The sequence below is a fragment of the Macaca thibetana genome, chromosome 18 (genome assembly GCF_024542745.1).
Source record: "Macaca thibetana thibetana isolate TM-01 chromosome 18, ASM2454274v1, whole genome shotgun sequence".
Classification (NCBI taxonomy): domain Eukaryota; kingdom Metazoa; phylum Chordata; class Mammalia; order Primates; family Cercopithecidae; genus Macaca; species Macaca thibetana.
Window position 1 is genome coordinate 55,877,016 of NC_065595.1, and position 21,112 is coordinate 55,898,127.

The 21,112-nt window shown below is 42.7% G+C and overlaps 1 long non-coding RNA gene across 1 annotated transcript in view; it reads right to left on the bottom strand.

Annotated features, from left to right (window-relative positions):
- The window catches only part of LOC126940997 (uncharacterized), a 41,202-nt gene extending 24,238 nt beyond the window's left edge, over nt 1-16,964 (bottom strand). Inside the window, exons 1-2 of the long non-coding RNA XR_007721038.1 lie at nt 16,738-16,964; nt 15,989-16,071 (exon numbers count right to left, since the gene is read on the bottom strand). This is a non-coding gene — a long non-coding RNA (uncharacterized LOC126940997). The remainder of the gene's footprint in view (nt 1-15,988; nt 16,072-16,737) is intronic.
- Nucleotides 16,965-21,112: the final 4,148 nt, after the last annotated feature.

A 21,112-nucleotide genomic window follows, 5' to 3' on the forward strand; every position in this document is an offset into this window, starting at 1 on the left:
TTTTTCCTGTGAATAGCTTGATTTTTTTCATTCTGATTATTATATTTTTTTAACTTACTACTGCTCTTGAAAGACGTCTTCACTGTTCTTCAACCTCCAGAGATTTTCTTCTCCCATTAAGCTGTGCCTCCAGTGCCCCCAAGGAGCGGTGCAAGGTGTACGGGAACACCCAGATGGCTCTGAAGGTGTTTGTTATAGGCCCTCCATTGTATTCAAATTAATGGCACCACATTAGCATGGGCTGCCCTTTGGTGCTCATTTGTTCCTGCACTCCAGGGGTTAAAGAAGCCGCATGCTTTCCAGATGTTCAGTAGCTCTTATAAATGAAAGATTAGCGATTTTTCGCTGCTGCTGCTACTTCCTTGAGTCCCTGTTAAAGCTGATATTTTCTTTAGGTACTTGCTTAGTGTCTGAGTCAGAAGAATCTTCTCCCTGAGGTACATCAATCAACAGCATGCACAAGAAGAACAAAATGTAGAGGAGGTAGACATGGTCTGTATTAATTTGTTGACTACGATAGTCTTCCAATGACTGATAAATGCAACCTGTGGTTGCACTCCACCTTTTGAAATGCGGATCAAATACATGTAACATTTTTCTCAGTCTAAAAAACTAAAAAAAAAAACCAAAAAACTCCTTTTTTTGGTGAGAATGTCTTTTGTTAGGGCTATGACAGGAATATCAACTTTATTTTCAAATCCAGCCTTTCTTCCAAGCAAGAGATGTAAGTGTCTGCAATATGACTGTATCTAACTCAAAGATGCCACCAACAATGTCTTCCCAGGAGAGAAATAGGAAAAGTACCCAAAATGGATTCCAATAAATGAATGCCAGTTTAGCATCTACCATGCTTGCCTTTTGTATACAGAGACACTCCCAGGTTCCTGCTGTTCTAAGAGCTGTTCAAGCATTGAATAAGTAGAGTTCCAATGAGACGAAACCTTCTGCCTCAGCTGGTGTTTAACAAGCTGTTTTCTTGCTACAACTCAGTCAGGATTTCTCTAGCCTTAGCAGAATTACATTTCACATCTCCTCCTAATACATTTCCAACACTCCTTTTACCGAGCCGGAATAAAGACACAGACCAACTTAAATAGAAAAGAAAAGCCTGGCGAATGCCATTAGTCTTGTTACTACCTTTTTGACAATGGAGAAGAAAGTGGCTGATAGGCTAAGAGGGAGCTACTGGCCTTTAAGGGCTGTGGTATCTAGGATGGAATCTTTATGGAAGCTTGAGCTCCTCCAATGGGATGCTCACTATGACCCCCTTTTGAGGTAGAGATAGCATGGAAGGAGACTTGAGATGACAGTAACACTTGAAGTCTTAATGCAAACCTAGGTCAGTTTCAAGGATGGGAGTCCCAGTCACATACACATGAAATAAAGTTTTTGAAAGACAGCTAGAGACAAAATATTTATAATATACTTATAAGATTGACATCTTCAAGAATGCCAGCTCAGAATGAATTGCCATGGCCACTGTAGGGGAGAAAAAAACCTTTTTCCTTCTAGTCTCCTAGTTTCAATGGCTTGGTTCCAAGAATCAAACTGATAAGAGACATTAACAAGAGGAAAAACAGTTTAATTATGTACATGAGCAAGCAAGCGTGGGAATTTCACGAAGAAATAGGACTCAAGGAGACGGCCAGTTGATTGAAGCTTATAGATGTTTGAAGCTGACATACCATCATAAGTTGAACAAAGAAAAGGGATTTGGGGCTTCTGGGCAGGGAGACAAGTTTCGGGAAGGGGAGAGGAGGAAATGGTAAGTAAGAGTCATCTTGTCATGCAGATAAGAATCTCCCAGGTGACGAGAGAGGTCTTGGAAGTAGCACTCTTCCCCATACAGAGACATTGTTACTCATGGAAATTTTCTTTATAAATATAAATTTCCTTTAAAAAACGGGTGGGGGGAAATCTTTATTTTTAGACAGGTGGAGGTAAAGAACTTTTCCTGGGTCTGCAGGTTCTCAATTTTCTTTAACTCAAAATAATCCTTATACCAAAGTGGCACATTTCAAGATGACATATTCTAGTACCATTCATCCCTAATACCACCAGCATGGTCAGGCTGGTGCCCAGAGAGAGCCTTTTAAGGGGGAAGTTTTGTGGTTTTCTCACAGGCACACAGAATGCTGGCCTGTGAGAAGCAAACCTGCAAAACAGAGGTAAACATGAAGGATGACCAAGGTTGGGGAGAGGGACTACTGTAGGGGGTGAGAGTCCAGGGGAAAATAATGCCAAGCCATGCAGGAGAAAGCAGGAAACACCTGCAGGAGACTGGCAGCCTCGGCTTCTCCCTTATCTGCCAGGGTTCTCCAGGGAAGTCTCGTTACAGGAGGAATTTCCCAAATGACATCAGCCCTATCTGGCACGGCGAAGGCTTGGAGCAGACACCTGAAGGAGAGGCATTCAGTTGATTGACTCAATATCTGAGTTGTGGAGGTGAAGATGATCGAGAAGATTTCAAGGGGATCCAAGAAGAAGTGATACAATGGAAACCAGAAAGGAAAAACGCAGTGGTCAAGGACAGGCAGGAAAGTCAAAAATAAGGTGCACCTTAAAAAGATCTTAGAAGATCGCCTTCTGCTATTTCGACTGTGAAAACGATCAGGCACAGGCACATATAAGAGCAGAGATAGGCAAACTCACCTTAAGGAAACAGACTTGCATCAGGTTAGCACAAGTCAGTCAATATATTAATATAGCTGCAGAAGCCATGTGTAAAACAAAGAGAGGTTGTTTGGCAAGAGAAATTTTCTAAGTGTTAAGTCACTTGAGCGGGTAACCCAAGCATTTGAAGAACAAATCAGTACATCAAGAACTAAGAGGCCCAGACCCAAGTGAACCTGCTTCTTTAAGGAGAAGGAGCGAATGAATTATTCTTCACTTGTAAGATGTGAGCAAGTCTGGCATCCCTCCGGCCCCCAGGACCCCAGTTACCTGCTCTGCACTAGATCATAAGCCCTGGTGCTCCTAGAAGTTGCATGAAGAGGACTTGAACCTGCAGCAGTTGTGACCACTGCTGTCCCCAAGGTCTCTTCTTGCTCTGCAGGTGGAAAAGCTCGTGCTCAGGTCTTGCTTCTCATCTCAATTTTCATTAGTGCAGAAAATTTAAAATGATGATCATAATTCAATGATAGCCATTTCAAACTTTTTCACTGCTAGGGAATGCTAGAATATCTTAAAGCAGCAGGTAGGAGCTGTTGTCCACCTCCCCATCAGAAAACCAAGCAGTTAACATCATTAGCATTTGACAAACCATTACCACCACTGCCACGTGACAGTGGGAATTTAACCTGACACTTCTCACTTGCTTCATTAGTAAACCAGTGTAAGCACTTAATAATGAGAATCTGTGTTTTATTTTTGCTTTGGTCCTAGAATTCTTCTCATCCTCTGTGCTTTCCATCAGGAAGTAGATACAGTCCCTGGTTCACTTGTAAGTTTCACAACCAAACCTATTTAAACGCAGATGTGCTAGTGGATTGATTTTCTTCTCTTTCCTGGTACAAAATAAAGTACCGGAAGGGGAAGGAGAGAAAGGAACTGATAAAATATCCATTTCAACCCAGAGAAGCACACTGTCTAAAGAGGCAGCTTTGCTCTGCCAATGGTCCATATCTCAAGCAGATACTCCAGAACAGAATAAATTTCTCTAACTCAAACTTCCAACACTTGGCATATATACCTTTATCAACCTACCAGATTCCAATAAGCTTCACTCCTAGGGTGTCAGTTCTGTTCCAGGAAAATGTTACCACAGTTAGGTGAAAAAGAAAAGCACTATCTTTGATCCTTCGCTAAGTTACTGAGACCCTACCCATAGACAGTACCAAAGATGTCCAGGCACACAACTGCCCTGAATGGAGACAGTTGTGGAGGCTCTGTGGATACAATTCAAATAACCAACAATACAGGTTACTGATTTCATAAAGCCAATACCTGCCTATCCTAGTATTATGGACATGACAGATCAATGGGTTATCACACTGGCTCCTGAAGATGAAGTAGAGTTTATTTAGAAAGAATAAGAACAAGTAATGGGCATCTCTTGCATGCTGAGTAGAAGCGTGTTATTTGAGTTACCTCTGCTTTCTCCTCCAGCTCCAGGGGTAGGTCTTGTGGGCATAAGCCAATTAGCACCCGACACTCCCTAGACATCCAATTTAGCAATTAGTTGAGATATAGAACTTAAGTTAATTCAACAAAAAAATGCCTGAGGTTTATTTTCATGGTCTTGAGACATCTCTTCCCGCCCCCAACCCCCTCCCCAAAAAAAGAAACAAAACTCACTTCACTTGTGTTTTCTCTCTCTGTCTGTCTCTTCATGGAAAATGAGTTACATTGCCACACCAATGGCACTGGCAGCTCTTCTGTGACTATGAGGGGATCCAGTCCTAAGATGAAGCTGATAACGTAAAAGGTGGAACAGAGAGAAAGAAAGAGACTGGATCCTGGTGTATGCTATTGGAGCATTGGAGACATCCTGAAGACACCCTACTTATAGACTATGCAAATACGGGAGCCAAAAATTGTGTTTCATTGTTCAATCCAGTAGGAATGGGGGTTTCTGTCCCTTGGAACCAAAAGCACCCCGGCTGACACTCAGGAGACTAGTCAGAACACAACGCACTTGGGCCCAGCAGGAGAAGGGGATACTTTGATCACCTTTAATGTCGGCTCCATCTTTGCAGAGACAAAGACACAAGAAGGAGGGGATGGCATGTCTTAAGAGTCACCTACCCATCAGTGCCTCTTCAGCCGCCTCTCTCTTTATTAAACTGGGAAGAAGTAGTGTGGGAAGGAGCAGGGAAAGAAGAGAGTGGGAAGCAAGATACAGAGGAAAGACGCCAACTGGAATGTGCCCGCATCATCCCTGGGCTGCCCTGGAGCTTTCCATATGGGCATTAACTGATTACACAAAGCACTTGCTGGAACTGCTCTACTCTTCCGGGCCGTATACTTAAAGGTGCAACTATTAGTGTATAAAACTGAGTTGAATGTGTTTTCATACATAATTTGAAGTGTAATTAGCTTTGTTATTCATATTATCAGGAACCTCAAGCTTTGGTTTCCCAAGAGAAATCTGTGTCCTGCACCCATCATAGGAGCTAACTGGCCCGTTCTAATACTTTCCCTGCCCAAATGCAGAGAAGCATCGAGGGGCAGTTAAACTCATTGGAATTGCTGGCTCAGGCTTCACATGATCAGGATAAACAAACCTCCAGCCAAGCAAGTGAAAAACTTGGTTTGCTTTATTTCTCTGCTTTCCCAAGTCGCAGCAGTCAAGTCTTCAAGCCAAAATGCCTCTCAATACCTTCTAAGGATTTAAACTCTTGTTTTTTCTTTTCCCTGGGGATCCCAAGTATAGTAATTTCATAGTCTGTCTCCAATAGGTACTATGACATTTTCCTGTTATTATTATTATTGACACCCAAAAGAACCTATCTTCAAACATATTCATTATCTTTTCCAGCCAGGGAAAAGATGGTGAGAAATCCATCTGCCACAAGCACAAGTAGAAACTTGTAAAACAGGGCGTCTGCCATAAGGCATAAAGAAACTTATGACAGAATTGGAAGGCAAGAAAGGTTTTGAGACAAAGTCAGTAAACGCCATCTGTGTAGGCCAAGAGTCATCCCAAGATTTGGGAGCCGCTAAGACAGACAGAGGGAGAGGAGGACAAGAGCAGAAGAGAAACTTAGGAAACAGGCTGTGTGCTCTTAAGGGAGACTGAAAAATCATCACATTTCTTCCACACAGTTGGCTGATCAACTAGAAGGAGAGTAGGTCAGCTACAAGCCATCCCTTTAATACTCTCACTTAAGTCACCCAAGAACTCAAAACGCAAAATGTGTGCCCTGTGGAAGGAATCTTTTGCCTTGTCCTTTTTTCTGCCATTAGACAAAAAGTGTGTGAAACCCTTATTGACACAAGAATTAAGTTATCATGATTTTGGAGAACTTTAAAATGGCTTGGGAGAATTCTCAATGCTGAAAGCCTTATTTCCATGAATCCCCTACATTTCCTTCCTTTATTGGCATTTTCCTGGCTACCTTACTCCTATTCCTTACCTCTTTTATGTCTTCTTTTCCTATCCGAAGTGTTTTAGATCATCTCTGGGCAGCCCTTACATCTGACCCTCCTGTGGCAACATGCTCATTCTGAACTTCAGCAAGAATGGGCCGATAAGTACACACACAGCACACACACAACACACACACACAAACACACACACACACACACACAACACACAAAAACACACACAACACACAACACACAAACACAACACACAAAAAACACACAACACACACAACACAAACACAACACACAAAACCACAACACAACACACACACACACAACACACAAAAAACACACAACACACACAAACACACAAAACACACAAACACATGCAACACACACAAACACACATACAACACACTCATACAACACACACAACACACACAAAAACACACATACAACACACACAAACACACACACATAAACACATACCACACAAACACACACACACAACACACACACGTACAACACACAACACACAAAAAACACGCATGCAACACACACACATAGCCACAACACAAAAAAAGCACACGAACACACATAGAACACACAAACACACATACACAACACACACAACACACACAAATAAACACAAAAACACATACAACACACAAACACACACATACAACACATACACAACACACAAATATACAACACAAACAACACACAAACACACACATACAACACACAAACACACACATACAACACACAAACACACAAAAACACAACACACACACACAACACACAAACATACAACACACATACAACACACAAAAACACACAAAAACACATGCAACACACACAAACACACATACAACACACAAATACACATACAACACAACACAAAAAAACACATACAACACAAAAAACACACATGCAACACACACATAGCCACAAAACAAGAAAACATACAACACAAAACACACAAACACACACATACAACACACACAAACACACACACCACACATACCCACAATACAAAAAAATACAAACACACAAAATACACACATACTACACACACAACAAACACAACACAAAACACACACAAAACATACACACAAACACACGACACACAAACAACACACACAATGCACAAAAAACACAACACACACATACAACACACACACAAACCACAAAAAATACATACAACACACAAAAAACACATACAACACACACACAGCACACACACAAAACACACACACAACACAACACACATGTACTTCTGCCTTCTCTTATGCCCTCAACCCAAACCTGCTTCAACAGGCAACTACAGAGATCTTATTGCTGATTGTCAATGAAGAGGGGACAGAGAGGCTTCCTCCCACCTAGCCTTCAGCCCTGGACACCAGCCTGTCCACAACAGTAGCAGTAGCAGAAGCTCAGCTGTGTGAGTTCCAGCTGGGCCCCAGGCAAGGTACCCTGCATTGTTGCATGTATTTAAAATGCATTACAACATCCCAAGAAAAAAGCACTTATCATGGACCCCGTCCTGCAGTTGACGAAAGTGAAACTCCAAGCAGTTAATGCATTTGCCCAAGGTCACAGAGCTAGCAAGCAGTGAGGTGGAATTAGAACCCAAGTGTGTGTAACTCCCTAGCATGAATCCTTTACTTCCAAGCTGCCTTTGCGTTTATTCCCTAAGCAGCAGCCCTGGGAACACCCAGGAATGAGCCAGGTTGAGGCATGTTTTGGGGGCAATGGCATCTTTTTGATAGAAACAAGAAGATTCAGGGTGTGGTGCTGGATGTCCCCACGGAGAACAGGCCTGAGAGGGTTCATTCATCACGGCCAAGCCAGGTGACAGTGGCGTTCCACCTCACCTCCATTTAACACTATGGGAGGTTACACATTAGGGATTTGGAATCACAAAACTCCCCAGCCCCTGAGAAGCCCAGCCAAGCACATAGTTTGCAGGTTATGTAAGCATGGAGAACAACTTCAGACCGGAGTTGTTTTCTTCTCCAACCCCTCCCTCCTCTGCTTTAAATAAGGTCAAAATGAAGTTATTTAATCCAAAAATTGTAAAAATAAAATGCTAAATGTCAAGCAACTTAGGCATTTTAAAGTAACAGATTATATTCTGCATTAATCCACCGGGATGTCTTACAAAGAGCAGTGCTTCTCTTCCCTATCACTGTTTTCTCACACTGTTCTCCCGGTTATTATTATGGCTCACTCCACACTCAAATGGTAACGTTTAAATCGATCAGTCCCAAGAATCTCCCCCACCTAAGTCAGAGACAGCTGCTGAAAACGAGCTGCTGGAAGGCTCGGGTGGCGATTCTGCACTGCCTCTTTCTTTTGTGCATTGTCTAAAGGAGGAGCCAGTGCATGCACACCTTTCAGTGCAGACAAAACGGTCTTCTTTATCTATAAAGCAGCCACTTAGATCAACCAGACTGGCCACAGGATGTCACTGTTACTCCACACACACACACAATAGCAAGTGCGCGTTTCCACCAGGGGTTGGATCTGGTCCGGGACCTGGGCTCCCCTCAGCCCTGCCTGTCACAGAATTGTCATCCCTTCAGGTGGCACACCGCAAGCCAGCAGCGCGTGCCCTGTAAAAGCCATATAGCCTGACCCATTGTCTCAATATTCGCATTGTTCTGTATCAAAGGGGACGGGAAGAGAAAGAGAAGTGAAAAGAAGAAAAGGATCAGCGTGGTCCCTCACATCACGGGTTCTCCAAGAGTTGGACTTTGAACATTTGATGACCTTGGATACAGCCCGGGTCCTTTTCATATATTTTATAGTGTTATATAAGGATAAGAACATCTTTCGCTTATCTTTATTTTCTAGAATTTCTGGAAAGGATATGGAATACTTAAGCTGTCCTTAAGCTGTCTTCACTCTTCACGTGGATGCTGCTTTGCATTGGAGCCTGAGATGAGGCCAACGCTAGTTAAATGCTTTCCTTTTATCCCAACAAAGCACCTGCCTCCCCCCACCACCCATCCCTCAAATGTCTCCTAGACTCAGGGGCAAGCCGAAGTCCAGGAAGAATGCATGCTCTGCAGCTGGCAAGCAAATGCCACTTCGCAGTTGGCATCATGGAACTCTTATCAGGGAACACGCCAGTAGCCCCTGCTGGAGCAGGAAAGTCACCTTCTATTCACGTCTGGCAGCTATTCTTCTTTCCTTGCTAGAGCCCCCTCAGAGGGATGGTTTTCTTTTTATTTTATTTTATTTTATTTTATTTCATTTCATTTCATTTTTGAGACAGAGTCTCACTCTGTCCCCCAGGCTAGAGTGCAGTGGCGCGATCTCGGCTCACTGCAACCTCCGCCTCCCGGGTTCAAGTGATTATCCTGCCTCGGCCTCCTGAGTAGCTGGGATTACAGGCGTGTGCCACCACGTCTGGCTAATTTTTTGTATTTTTAGTAGAGATGGGGTTTCACCGTGTTAGCCAGGATGGTCTCAATCTCCTGACCTTGTGATCCACCTGCCTCGGCCTCCCAAAGTGCTGGGATTACAGGCATGAGCCACCGCGCCTGGCCAGAGGGATGGTTTTCTATCCATGGCTCCTCCATAGTCCAATTCCCCTTTGCCCCCATTTTCTACCATTATCCTCAGTGTATACTCTACACATCATTGGCATGAAATGGTTGAAGCTAGAATCATAGACTACCATAGCCAGTGGGAAGGGGTATTTTGGGTAGCCAGGGAGACATTTAACAATACAGCATAAAAGATAATCACAGAACAAAGGTACTTTGACTCATAAAGATGGGGAAAACCTTTTGCCTTAGAAAAGTGACTATAATGTAGCCTGGAAGTAGCTTTCATTTCAGTGGAAGTTACAGCAGTTGAAACCTCCTGCCACATGTCACCCTACTTTAGCTATACCATAGCAGCAAAAAGAATTAAAACAAATAAAGCAAAGAGTTTCTTGTAGAGTGAGCATTTAAGAAAGGAAACTGATTGTTCCAGCCTTTGCAAGGGTCTGTGCAGTAGCTAAGAGCTAGAGCTACGTAAATACAGTTGATGGAGATTTTGTTAATCTCCACACTAACAGTCTTTCTGCATGTTGATATCAGCATAAGAAAACAGTTAGTTATTTTGACTGGAAGTGGCTTGGATCAGTGTGAGGAGTGGACCACCTCAAGATCTGGGAGAAAATCAGTAGGCTAAAGAGAACCAAATAAGACACAAAGAAAATCCAGACCAGGACAATTGCCTTAACTATACTTGCCTTAGGATTTGAGCAATTCCCTAATGGTAATGGTTTAAAATAAATGCCAGAAAAAAATCTAATAATTGCTTTTCTTTCACATTCATATGACTATTTTCTGTATCTACATTGTGTTAAATACAAAGACTATGATGAACAAGGTAGCACATTCCCTGCCCTCAAGAGGTTAATTAGAGAGACAGATAAAAATGCAGCTAATACAGTGTGAGAGGGACTGTGTGTAATAAAGAGTCTGGCTGGACTGTGACCTCAGATACTGGGGGCTAACCTCTAAACCCTTGGGATTCCTGAGTGATTGGAATGTTTGTTATTCATGGTGCACCCCTCAGACCACACCTGCAGCTGACGCTAAAAAGATGACTCAGGACTAGGGCTGGCCATGCCAAAAAGGCCAACAGTATGATTAGAAGGTTGGTGCCTGAGTCTTAGGATATCAGCCTGACCTTCAGGGAGAGGATGAGGCCTGGAGACCGAGTTCAGCTGCCTGCCGATGATTGAATCAATCAGTGTATGTAATGAAGCTTCAGTTAACACTCTGGAAGCTGAGCTTGGGAGATCTTCCCTGCTTGGCAATACTCTCTGTGCGTTGTCACTCATTGCTGGGAAGGTAACACATCCCTGAGGACACTGGAAGCTTCGAGTTTGGAAACCTCCCAGACTTCTTCCTGGCTAAATACAGCGCTTTCAGAGAGTTCTGTGAGTCTCTCCAGTGAATCATCAAACCTGGGGGTGCCTTAAGGGATGGAGACCCCTAAATTTGTACCCAGCTGGTCTAAAGTGGGGGTACCCCCCAAAACCCCCAAACTTATGGCTGATGTCAGAAGCCTTGGGCAGACTTCTATCTGTACTGAGGACTGTGCTCCACCTGAAAGTTTGGTCTGACACTGGAGGGGCTAGAATAAAGGCAATTGCGGGTGCCAGAGGCACACAAAGGAGAGAATTTGATCCAGACTGTGGCGGGTGGGGAAGAAATGCCAGGAAAGCCTTCCTGGAAACATTCTGTCTGGCACCTGGAGGAAGGATGGTTAAGCATTTGAGCTCAAAGTAACCCTTGAGAAAAGCAGACTCAATCCCAAAGAGGATGTTTCATTCTCAACAAAGCACTGTCTTGATTTCAAACACCCAAGTCACAGAAATACTTCTGGTTTTGCTCAGGAAGTTTCCCTGTCCACAGCGTGCCCAGCCAACCACTAAAGAAGGAATTCAGGCTCCCAGAGAGGACAGAATCGACAAATTACTAACCACACCCCAAAATGATGCTGCGACAGAGCAGGGGCGAGCTGCGGGTTAGCCGCGGGAATCAAGGTGAAGACGGGCTCACCCAGTCACACCCTAAACTGCTCCTCTCATGGAAGGAAGCGTGTATTAATTTCCCTTTGCAGAGACAAGTTACTAGGCACTGAAAGTTTCTAAAATTTATTCAAAGTAAACAGTAAGTTCTTAATACAGGGGATCAGGCCATCAAAGTATTATATGGCAATGATTGTCCTCGATTATGTTTCCTAAGGGTTCTTATCCATGAGGTGCTTCTTGAGTAAATGCATACGGTTTCTCCCTTCCATTCCTGCCAATTCAGATATACTCCCCTCCACAAGCTGGTACACATTCAAAGGAGAAAGTGACTGAAGAGACCAGGAGGAAGTGTTGACCCTGGATGGAGTGCTTCGGCACTGCACACGCTGCTCTACGCTGAAGGATCTATTTATAGGTGAATTTATTACCTCAGTCTTACTCTACACAAGAACGGAGCCCAATGTACCCTCAGCCTCCAGCACTCCGGCAAGGCGGTTACTCAATAAATGTCTGTTCAATCAAATGAAGTTAAATAATAACTCTAAGCAGAAAATAAACCTCTAGTAATATCATTTCTGATTTCTGAACATGGTCCTGTTTTGAGTTAACTCCCATTGGAGCAGGACACTCCAGTGAGTCTCCTTCGTCCTCCCCAACCCCGTCACAAGCCCACCTGCCATTGCGGAAATGAGTGACTGCCTGCTCAATCTCCAGATGCCTACGTGAGGGGAAACACTTACATCATCCCTTTTCTCCTCCTCATCTGCCATTCGTCCCTCACCTTCATTCAATTATTCAACAAATGTTCACTGAGCACCTGGATCTACTTGCTGGGAACATAGCTGGGAACAACCCCATCCTAACAGAGCTTGCCTTCTTCTGGGTAAAACAGTATAAGTAAGTAGCACACAGAGTATATTAAACAGTAATAAATGCAAAGGGTATAAAGCAGAGATAGTGGCAAGGACACAACTGGTGGCGAGGGGCGCGATTTTAGAAGAACAACCAGAGGAGGGCCACGCATTGGAGCAAAGAGCTACAGGAGGTGGAGGGTGAGCCACATGGACTCCAGGGAAAGAGCTTCCATGCAGAGGACCCAGTCAGTGCACAGCTGCGGGGCGAGAAAAGTGGAGATTAATGCAGCAGAAACAGAATGAGGAGATGAGAGCAGAGAGGAAATAGAGGCAGCTAAGAGTGCAATGTAGTAGATGTTACTCTGAATGACATAGACAGCCATCAGAAAGGTTTTCAGCAGAGTGCTATCATCTGATGTGTTTTCACAGGATCATGTAAGCTGCTGGGCTGAGAGGGATTGGAAGGAGCAAGGGAGGCTGGCTAGGGGCTACTGTGGATGTCCACGCAAGAGATGTGGACAGCTGAGACCAATGTAGCGGCAGGAAAAGTAAAGAAAATGATCAAAACCTGTGTATAATTGGAAGGTGGAGATGACCGGATTTGGTGACAGATCAGACAAGGGATGTGAGAGAGAGCAGTCAAAGACGGCTCCAAGGTTTGGCCCATGCTGCCAGAAAGAAGCCGCTTTTTGAGATGAAAGATGAAGGCTAGGAAAGAGCAGACCTGGGAGGAAAATATCTGGAGCTTAGTTTGGGGCTTACTAACCTTGAGATTCCTGTCGGACATCCAAATGTTTCCTCCTCCTGATGAGGAGGCAATAATTATATGCATATATATTTATAAATATATTGTGTGCATATATGTATAGCGTTTGTATGTGTGTGTGTATTTGCAACTTGGAGGACATGTCCAGGATGGAGATACCAGTTACAGCATATAGATGGCATTAACCAGAGAGGAGAAATGAATTCACCAAAGAAAAAAGAAGAAGGAAAAAAGGAGACAATATCTGTCAATTGTCTAGAATGGCATCAAAACCAACATGCATCCCATTAATCATATTCCACTCCAATTCTTCCCTTGCCCGTAAGTCCAGGACAGAGCCCACTCTTTTCTGTGGCAAAAGAGGTGGACTTGAACTTGGGGTGAAAATACAGTGGTGGCCACTCAGAATGTAGATTGTATCTGGTATCAGTAGTGTTTAGTGTATCAAGGTCTTAGGAAGCAAGTAACTATTTCAAGGGAAATGATACTTAAAATGGTGCTAAAATATCTTAAAACTAGAGTGAGGTTGAGGTGAAGAGTGAGGCTACAGTTGGGAGGGGACAAACTGCATCCCTTTCTCATTTCCTATTCTTGCCTGTCTGCAAAACAGAGGCCATGGACCTTCTGCCTCTTCTACTTTCCTCTAGGTGACTTTAAGCTCCACAGTTTTGCCACAATCCACATTATGTCATTCTTTTCAATAAAGCCAAATTAGTAAATGCATACCTCAATGTGATTCAAAGTGGGTAACTTTAGAACAAATTTACAAATCAAAAAAGAAAATAACTTGTTAATCCAAATACCCCAATTTTGGGCTCCAAAAAAAAAAAAAAATCTAACATCGTGGCAGCTCCATGCTCAGGGTGAACAACAACAAATAAAGAAGGCCTGAGGCTTGCTCTTAACTGTGATAGAGGCTGGGGGCAGGGCAAGGGTAGCGGGGAGTCCTAGACAAATGCTCCATGTATTTGCTGTCTCTGGAAAAAGCATTAACTTTGCCAAAAAGGGAAAAGTTAAACAAGCAGTAGCTCATTTCAAGTGGATGAAGGACTTAAAAAGTGAGCGTCACCTTTCTTGGTACCTCTAAATGGCCATCTCTTGATCCTGGAATCGCAGAAGCTGTGATGGGGAAACCGAGGCCTAGAGCAGGTTCTCATTCAAAGTTGCAAAGCTGGAAAGCTCCAAGCCCTGTGCAGAGCCCGTACCTTCTGATCGCCAGCCAGAACATTCTCGACACCACAGCAAATTGGTTCTGAACTCAAAAAGAAAAAAAAAAAAAAAAATCTCATTTGGGGTTGAATCATCTGAAGTTAGAATTTCTGCTCTGTATTAGAAAAAACAAAAAAATGCTTTCCTAAGTGTTAAGAGTTCAAGGTGTCCCAGTAAAGAACACACCACAGGTCTGTAGCAAGAGAGGTGGGAGATGAAAAATACCTTCATTACTGACAGGGTTGATGGTGGAGGTCATGGTTTCTAATTGTGGGGTGGGCTTCCCTACCCGAGTCTCCGGATTGGACAGCCTCCCCCACCCATTCCTCCGCAGCACAGGGACGGAGTGGCCGTGTGAAATGTACAGATGGGAAGAAGGAACAAGTGCACCAGATGCAGGCTCTCTACGGGTGGCCTCGCTCCTGTAGCGGGCAGGGCATTGGGGACTGCGCTGCACAAAACCCTGTTATCTCTAGGAACTTACCATGTGATGAAATCATTCCTTTCCTCTTCTAAGAGGAGCCAGAGGGGCATCAGGTTCGTCAGGAGTGTAATTGCTAGTGAAGCTCCCTCGGTGGCAGGAACTTCAGGAGACTGCAAGCGGCATGAGGAGAGCAGAGCACTCCTCTCCCCTGATTGTGTTCGACTGCAGGAGCCACAGTCTCCTAAGCTGCGAGACAGACACAGAAAAATCTCAACTAGCAAATGATGTGCAAAGCGATGGCAGGTGCCGCAAATGATAGTCATTATGACAGAGTAGAAGGAAAGGCGGCGGGAAGAGGGAGGTAGAATAGGGGAGAGAAAACGGGTAGAGAGAGGTGCAAACCAGCTAGGGATGTAGGAGGTGGAGACCCCGCCAGAGAGCCTGCAGGTGTGAGAATGGCTCATGTGTGCAAGAGCAGGCAGCGAGGCTGGGACCCACATGGGACCGTGAAGACATGATGCTGCAGGGAACAATGTGCGTCTGCAATGTGCTGCAGCCAGAGTCGCTGTAACTTGGTGCTGTGCTGAATGAAGTGGAAGAAATGCTATTAAACTCGTGACTCCATGAGGTCATAATATTCCCAGTGAGCCCACGCCTACAGAAATACACCCAGCAAGCAGGCTTTCCAGGAGCCCCCTCTAAGTTATAACAAGCTGCCTGTATCCTGCTGCCAGGATGCAGAGAAAAAATGAAAGCCAGTAACCAACTACATTATAAACTTAGTGACCTGCTTCACCTCCCCTGGTTTAGTGACGAGCTCGGCTGCCTTTTGGGCACGGAGAAAGAAACATAAGGCTAGGATTAAGTTTCCTAGCTTTTGAAGTCATCAACACTCAAAAACGCTTTCAGCTGGCATTTCTCTCTTATCCAGTCAGCTTTGATGGATTTATTTTCTTTGCCCTATTTCATGGAAGTTGCTGGGGCCCATTTCCGCAAAGATGATGGCCGGGGAGTTTTTTTAGGTGGACACGAGGTGGCGCTGTCTCTCCAGCTGTTTCGGTACTCTCTTAGGACGTGCAGAGACTGGTTTCATTAAAGTCCTTAGAGCTTTCTAACTTGCAATGAGAGTGAGGAATTCAATGGTCAGAAAGGCACTCACTTACTTTCTCCAATCTCTGGGTCTCCGAGCCCCGGGAGAGCGGTAGAATCCTTTATACACTTCACAGTCTCACGGTTTTATTTCTCTCTGTAGCAAGTGAAGCAATTAGAAAGTAGTGCTGTATTCAGATATTCATAGTCAGCAATTGGAATTCTCGCTCGTTTTGGACTCTGGCATTTTGATTTGTAAAACAAGTCTTTTTCCTTACTACAAAGTACCAATGACTTTCCAATTTATTTTTAAAAATTATCTAACAGCGTGCCCCACTTGAGGACATTTCTATTTCTGCTAAAAGACCAGGATATCTTATATGGATTAGAGCCTAAAATTCCTGACCAGGAGTAAGTCTTGCAGCTCTGGAATAGACTGAGTATTATTTTCCTTTGGGATTTATGGAGATAGCAGCAATGATCGGGGGTGGTCTGCCATGAAGAGAAGACAGTACCTCCGTGCAGTTAAGCCCCCTTGCTAAAATCACATTAGTGTCAAAGATACAATTAGGCCCCAGGCCTCCTGATTCCTGATGCAATGCTTTTTTCGTGACACTCCTCTGTCTCCGTGAGTCCAAATATCTACACGTGCCTGGACTGATAATACATGTTACATGATGTTTGAAAATTTTTACTGGGATATCTGTAATTCTAAATAGACATGCCAAGAAACCCAGTGGCTTCTAAGCAGCATGTATAGATTCAAGAGAAAAGCAATATTCTAACTTCTGGCAAAACGTCAAGTATCAAGAATATCACTCACCACAGCTGACTTGATAAGGATGCTGCTGAGGGACCAGCATGCTGCCTCAGCCCAAATATCTGCAATGGCCCCTCCCGGGGGACAGGGAGCTGGGTGGCAGAGTCCCAGGATTTTCTCTCAGATCTTTTCTCTGAAGTGCTCCCAATCCTCTCCACCCCCCACCCCTCTCTCTCTCTCTCCTCTCTCTCACGAGAGCCTCGCCTCCCAGAGCAGAGTTAATTAGAGCACAGACTTCCAGCTTCTGACCACAATATGTATAAGCTGTGAGTGGAGGAATAAATCTGATCCGAAATTTTAAATCTGTGTTTTCCTTGATATTGACAGATCTTACTGTTATTTGGGCTTGTGACCCTGGAATTTGTGTTAGTTGATTTTATATTGATGCATATTTTGCATGCTCTCTAGTCCCAATTACTAAGAGATGAACATGTTTCTCAGGCAAAGGGTCCACTCGGGTTTCTAATATTACTGTCCCTAGGTTCATTCAGAAACTGGAAGGTTGAAGTCTTCTTCATGATAATAAGCTGCTTGCTTCCACAAGTTTGGGTTTTTTCTGTTTTATGAGAACTAGACCGTTCAGACCTAATTACAGGTAAAACGTCTAATATTTCAGGTTGGTTTTTTTAAATTCTTTTTTTTTCATTAACGAAGTGTGAAAAATTTTACTAATACCCTAGATACAAATTTTAAATCAATTAAAAGAGACATTTGAGGGCTGCTGGGAGGGGGAAAATTGAGGAAGTAAGTTATCTCATTTTCTAGAGCAATTAAATAATATGGATGCCATTCATTCATTCATTTATCCACAGAATGTATATGGAAGAGTTAGTTTATAAGGTATAGAACACTTATTATATTAGGCTTATTATACATGAGGAACTAGGGAGAGATGATGGTGAACCAGAAACACTCAATCCATAAATATTTTGTGAATCAATAAACAATGAATGAATAAATACATTGCATTTATATTATTTCAATTTAATTATTTTAGATACAGCAATGCTATTTTCCCCTACCCCCATTTTGGCTTTTTAGATTTTTTTAAATTGTTTTAATTGACATAATGATTGTACACATTTATGGAGTACATAGTGGTGTTTCGATACATATACTGTATATTGATCAGATCAGGGTAATTAACATATCCATTATCTCAAACATCATTTCTTTGTGCTGGGAACATTCAATATCCTTCTTCTAGCTATTGGAAACTAATATATTATTGTTAACTATAGTCATCTACACTCTCATAGAACACTAGAACTTAGTCCTCCTATCTATCCAAATTCAGTTTTAAATGATTTCACTGATATATACTCTGGATGCAAAATATTATTCTCTAATCTGGCTCAAATACTTCTTATTTGATCCAAGTTCCTTTATGATAAATACATGCGGCTTACTCCTCCACTGATGATCAATTTATCCCCCTAGTAGCCACCTGGCCTTAGAGAAATTCACAGTCCCAAAAAATCATGAAATCAAATGTCTACAGGGCCAGGTGCTCATTCAAAAGCGAATCAGGTGGGGCTAGGCCAGGACTGAGGCGAGCTGGATAGCAAAGCTCCAGGACCTTCTAAAGGGCTGATGGCCAACTGTTGCCTCAGGGAAGCAAAGCTGTATTGTGAGATCTTCAAGTTAGAAAATCTATATCGCTGCACAAAATCTCTGATTTCTGAATGATAACAAGAGATTTCGTTAGAACACTGCACAGGCCAAATAAAACATGTTTGTGGGCTGGATCCAGGCTGTCAATCTGAAACCTCTGATGTATGGTTTCAGATTAAATGAAGCCTTTAGTGAGATAATAAACCCAATCTACCAACCTAATTCAGAACCACGTGGCTTTATGAAGACAGCTTCCTTCACAGCTAGAATTTGTTTAATCCCTAAATGGAAACATGTATTAATTAAACACAGCACCATCCTATTGACAAATTCGGTGACTATCACCGGAACTTCCAACACGCTGGTGCAGAAGTTTGATCTAGAAGAGGGTAAGAACCTTTACAGGGAAAGGTTACCTACATTGTAGTTGCTCAGCTTTTTTTACGTAAATGAAAATTAAGAGATATTGAAGCTCTGCAAAAGTCTTCTTAAGATGTAGAAGAGTACGGAATTTTTATTATCTTAGCAGAATCTAATATAATGGCTCAAATAAATCAATAGATTTATTATCAAAACAAAGCTTCAGGCCAGGCATGGTGGCTCACACCTATAATCCCAGCACTTTGGGAGGCCAAGGCTGGAGGATCATGAGGTCAGGAGACTGAAACATGGTGAAACCCCGTCTCTACTAAAAATACAAAAAACTAGCCGGGCATGGTGGCAGGTGCCTGTAGTCCCAGCTACTGGGGAGGCTGAGGCAGGACAATCGCTTGAATCCAGGAGGCGGAGGTTGCAGTGAGCTGAGATTGTGCCATTGCACTCCAGCCTGGGCGACAGAGGGAGACTCCATCTGAAAACAAAAAAAAAAACAAAAAACAACAACAACAAAAAAAAAACAAGCTTCAAAAGAGTTTCTAGGTTATTATTCCTCAATTTCTCATAAAAGCAAAGAAAAAGTTGGCTGATGCTTTAGATCATGTATTCACTCAACAAACATTTATTTTTGTTCCTAGAATAACTTGGCATCTTGAGATACTTAGTTTATTGTGCTCTGAAGGCTTTTCAGTACAGAGTCTGACTTTCAACAAATCATGTTCAACACATATTTATTAAATACTACTTTCTAGCAAATTTATTATAGAAGCAGATTTGACCTTTTGGTATTGGCAATATGAAGAGGTCAGGTGTGTATTAAAATATCTCACGTACCACATAAATATATACACTTACTACGTACCTATAAAATTTAAAAATAAAAATAATGACCAGGCATGGTGGCTCATGCCTGTAATCCCCATATTTTGGGAGGTCAAAGAGGGAGAATCGCTTGAAGCCAGGAGTTGAAGACAAGTCAAGGCAACATAGCAAGACCCTGTCTCTACAAAATAAAAAAAAAAAAAAAAAAAAAAATAGCCAGGTGTGGGTGTGCCTGTAGTCTCAGCTACTCAAGAGGCTGAAGTGGGAGATCGCTTGAGCCCAGGAGTTTGAGGTTGTAGTTAACTATGATCATGCCATTGCATTCCAGCCTGGGTGACGGAGCAAGACCTTGTCTCAAAAATAGAAATAATGAAGAGGTCAGGTGATTCTCCTTTAGAGAAAACAAGCATAAAATGGACAAAATTGTCTTTTAAAAAATTTGTTTTAGCATGCAGAAACCTACCAAAGCCAAAAAATAAATTAAGCAGAATTTATTCTAATACACAAAAACTGATAGAGTTTTTGGGCAGGAATGATGGAAGTCTGTGGTCTCTTGCCTGGGCTATTCCTATGCTCCCCTTTCTCAGTTCAATTGGCAAGAATATGGCCATGCCAACTTAGGCAGGCTGTAATTAGAAAGGGACTTTGCTGCCAAAGAAGGCAGACTTGCCTTGGGGTATAGGGGAAGGAACAAACTTCTATTACATTCACAGCTAAATATGGCAACTTTGGTTTGGAATAGACTGTAAAAAGCTGCAGCTTTTCTAGACTTAGCTCGTGTTTCTCAGTTTAAGGTGAGTGACCAACCAGAAATTTAATAAGGCAATCTTGGAATTTAGAACATCATGAAAGGGCTGAGATAAGCTCTCCACACATCCCTGGCTGACAGCTAAACTACCTGTGTGTAGGAGAGATCCAAAGGACCCTTAGGAAATGTGATAAACCAAGGGAGACATGAGAACTGGCTGCAACTTTGAGTATGTTTCTCACATAACTCAGTTGGCACAGGATGGAAGTCTAATAGGTTCAAGGTGTTTGAACAAAACTTGAGCCATCATTAGTTGACCATTAAACTATACAGACAGAGGAGTGACCCTAGAGAGCCAGGTTAAAAATTAGAAATAGAAAAAACAGATGGGCTGAGGCATCAGCAGTTGCGCATTGTGTGGGAGAGGTTTTCCACAATGTAAATTAATAGACGTGTAAAAAATCAGGAAAGTGTGACCCATACTTGGAGGATTTGGGAGGAAACAATTTTTAGAAACTGACTCTGAGTGATCCTAGATGTTAGGCTTAGCAGACAAGACTTTAGACAGCTGTTATAGATATGTTCAAATAATTAAACTGAAACAATAAACAAAAAAGAGTTAGAGAAAATTATCCTCAAAGGTTAAAAGAAAAATATGCTAACTGGTCAAGAAGTAAGAAGTCCACACAGAGAAATAGAAACTATATGAAAGAACCAAATGGAAATTCTAGAGTGTAAGAGTATAACTGAAAGAAAAATATTTACTAGCTAGGAACAACTGCAAACTTGAAATGGGAAAAGAAATAAGAGGAAACTTGA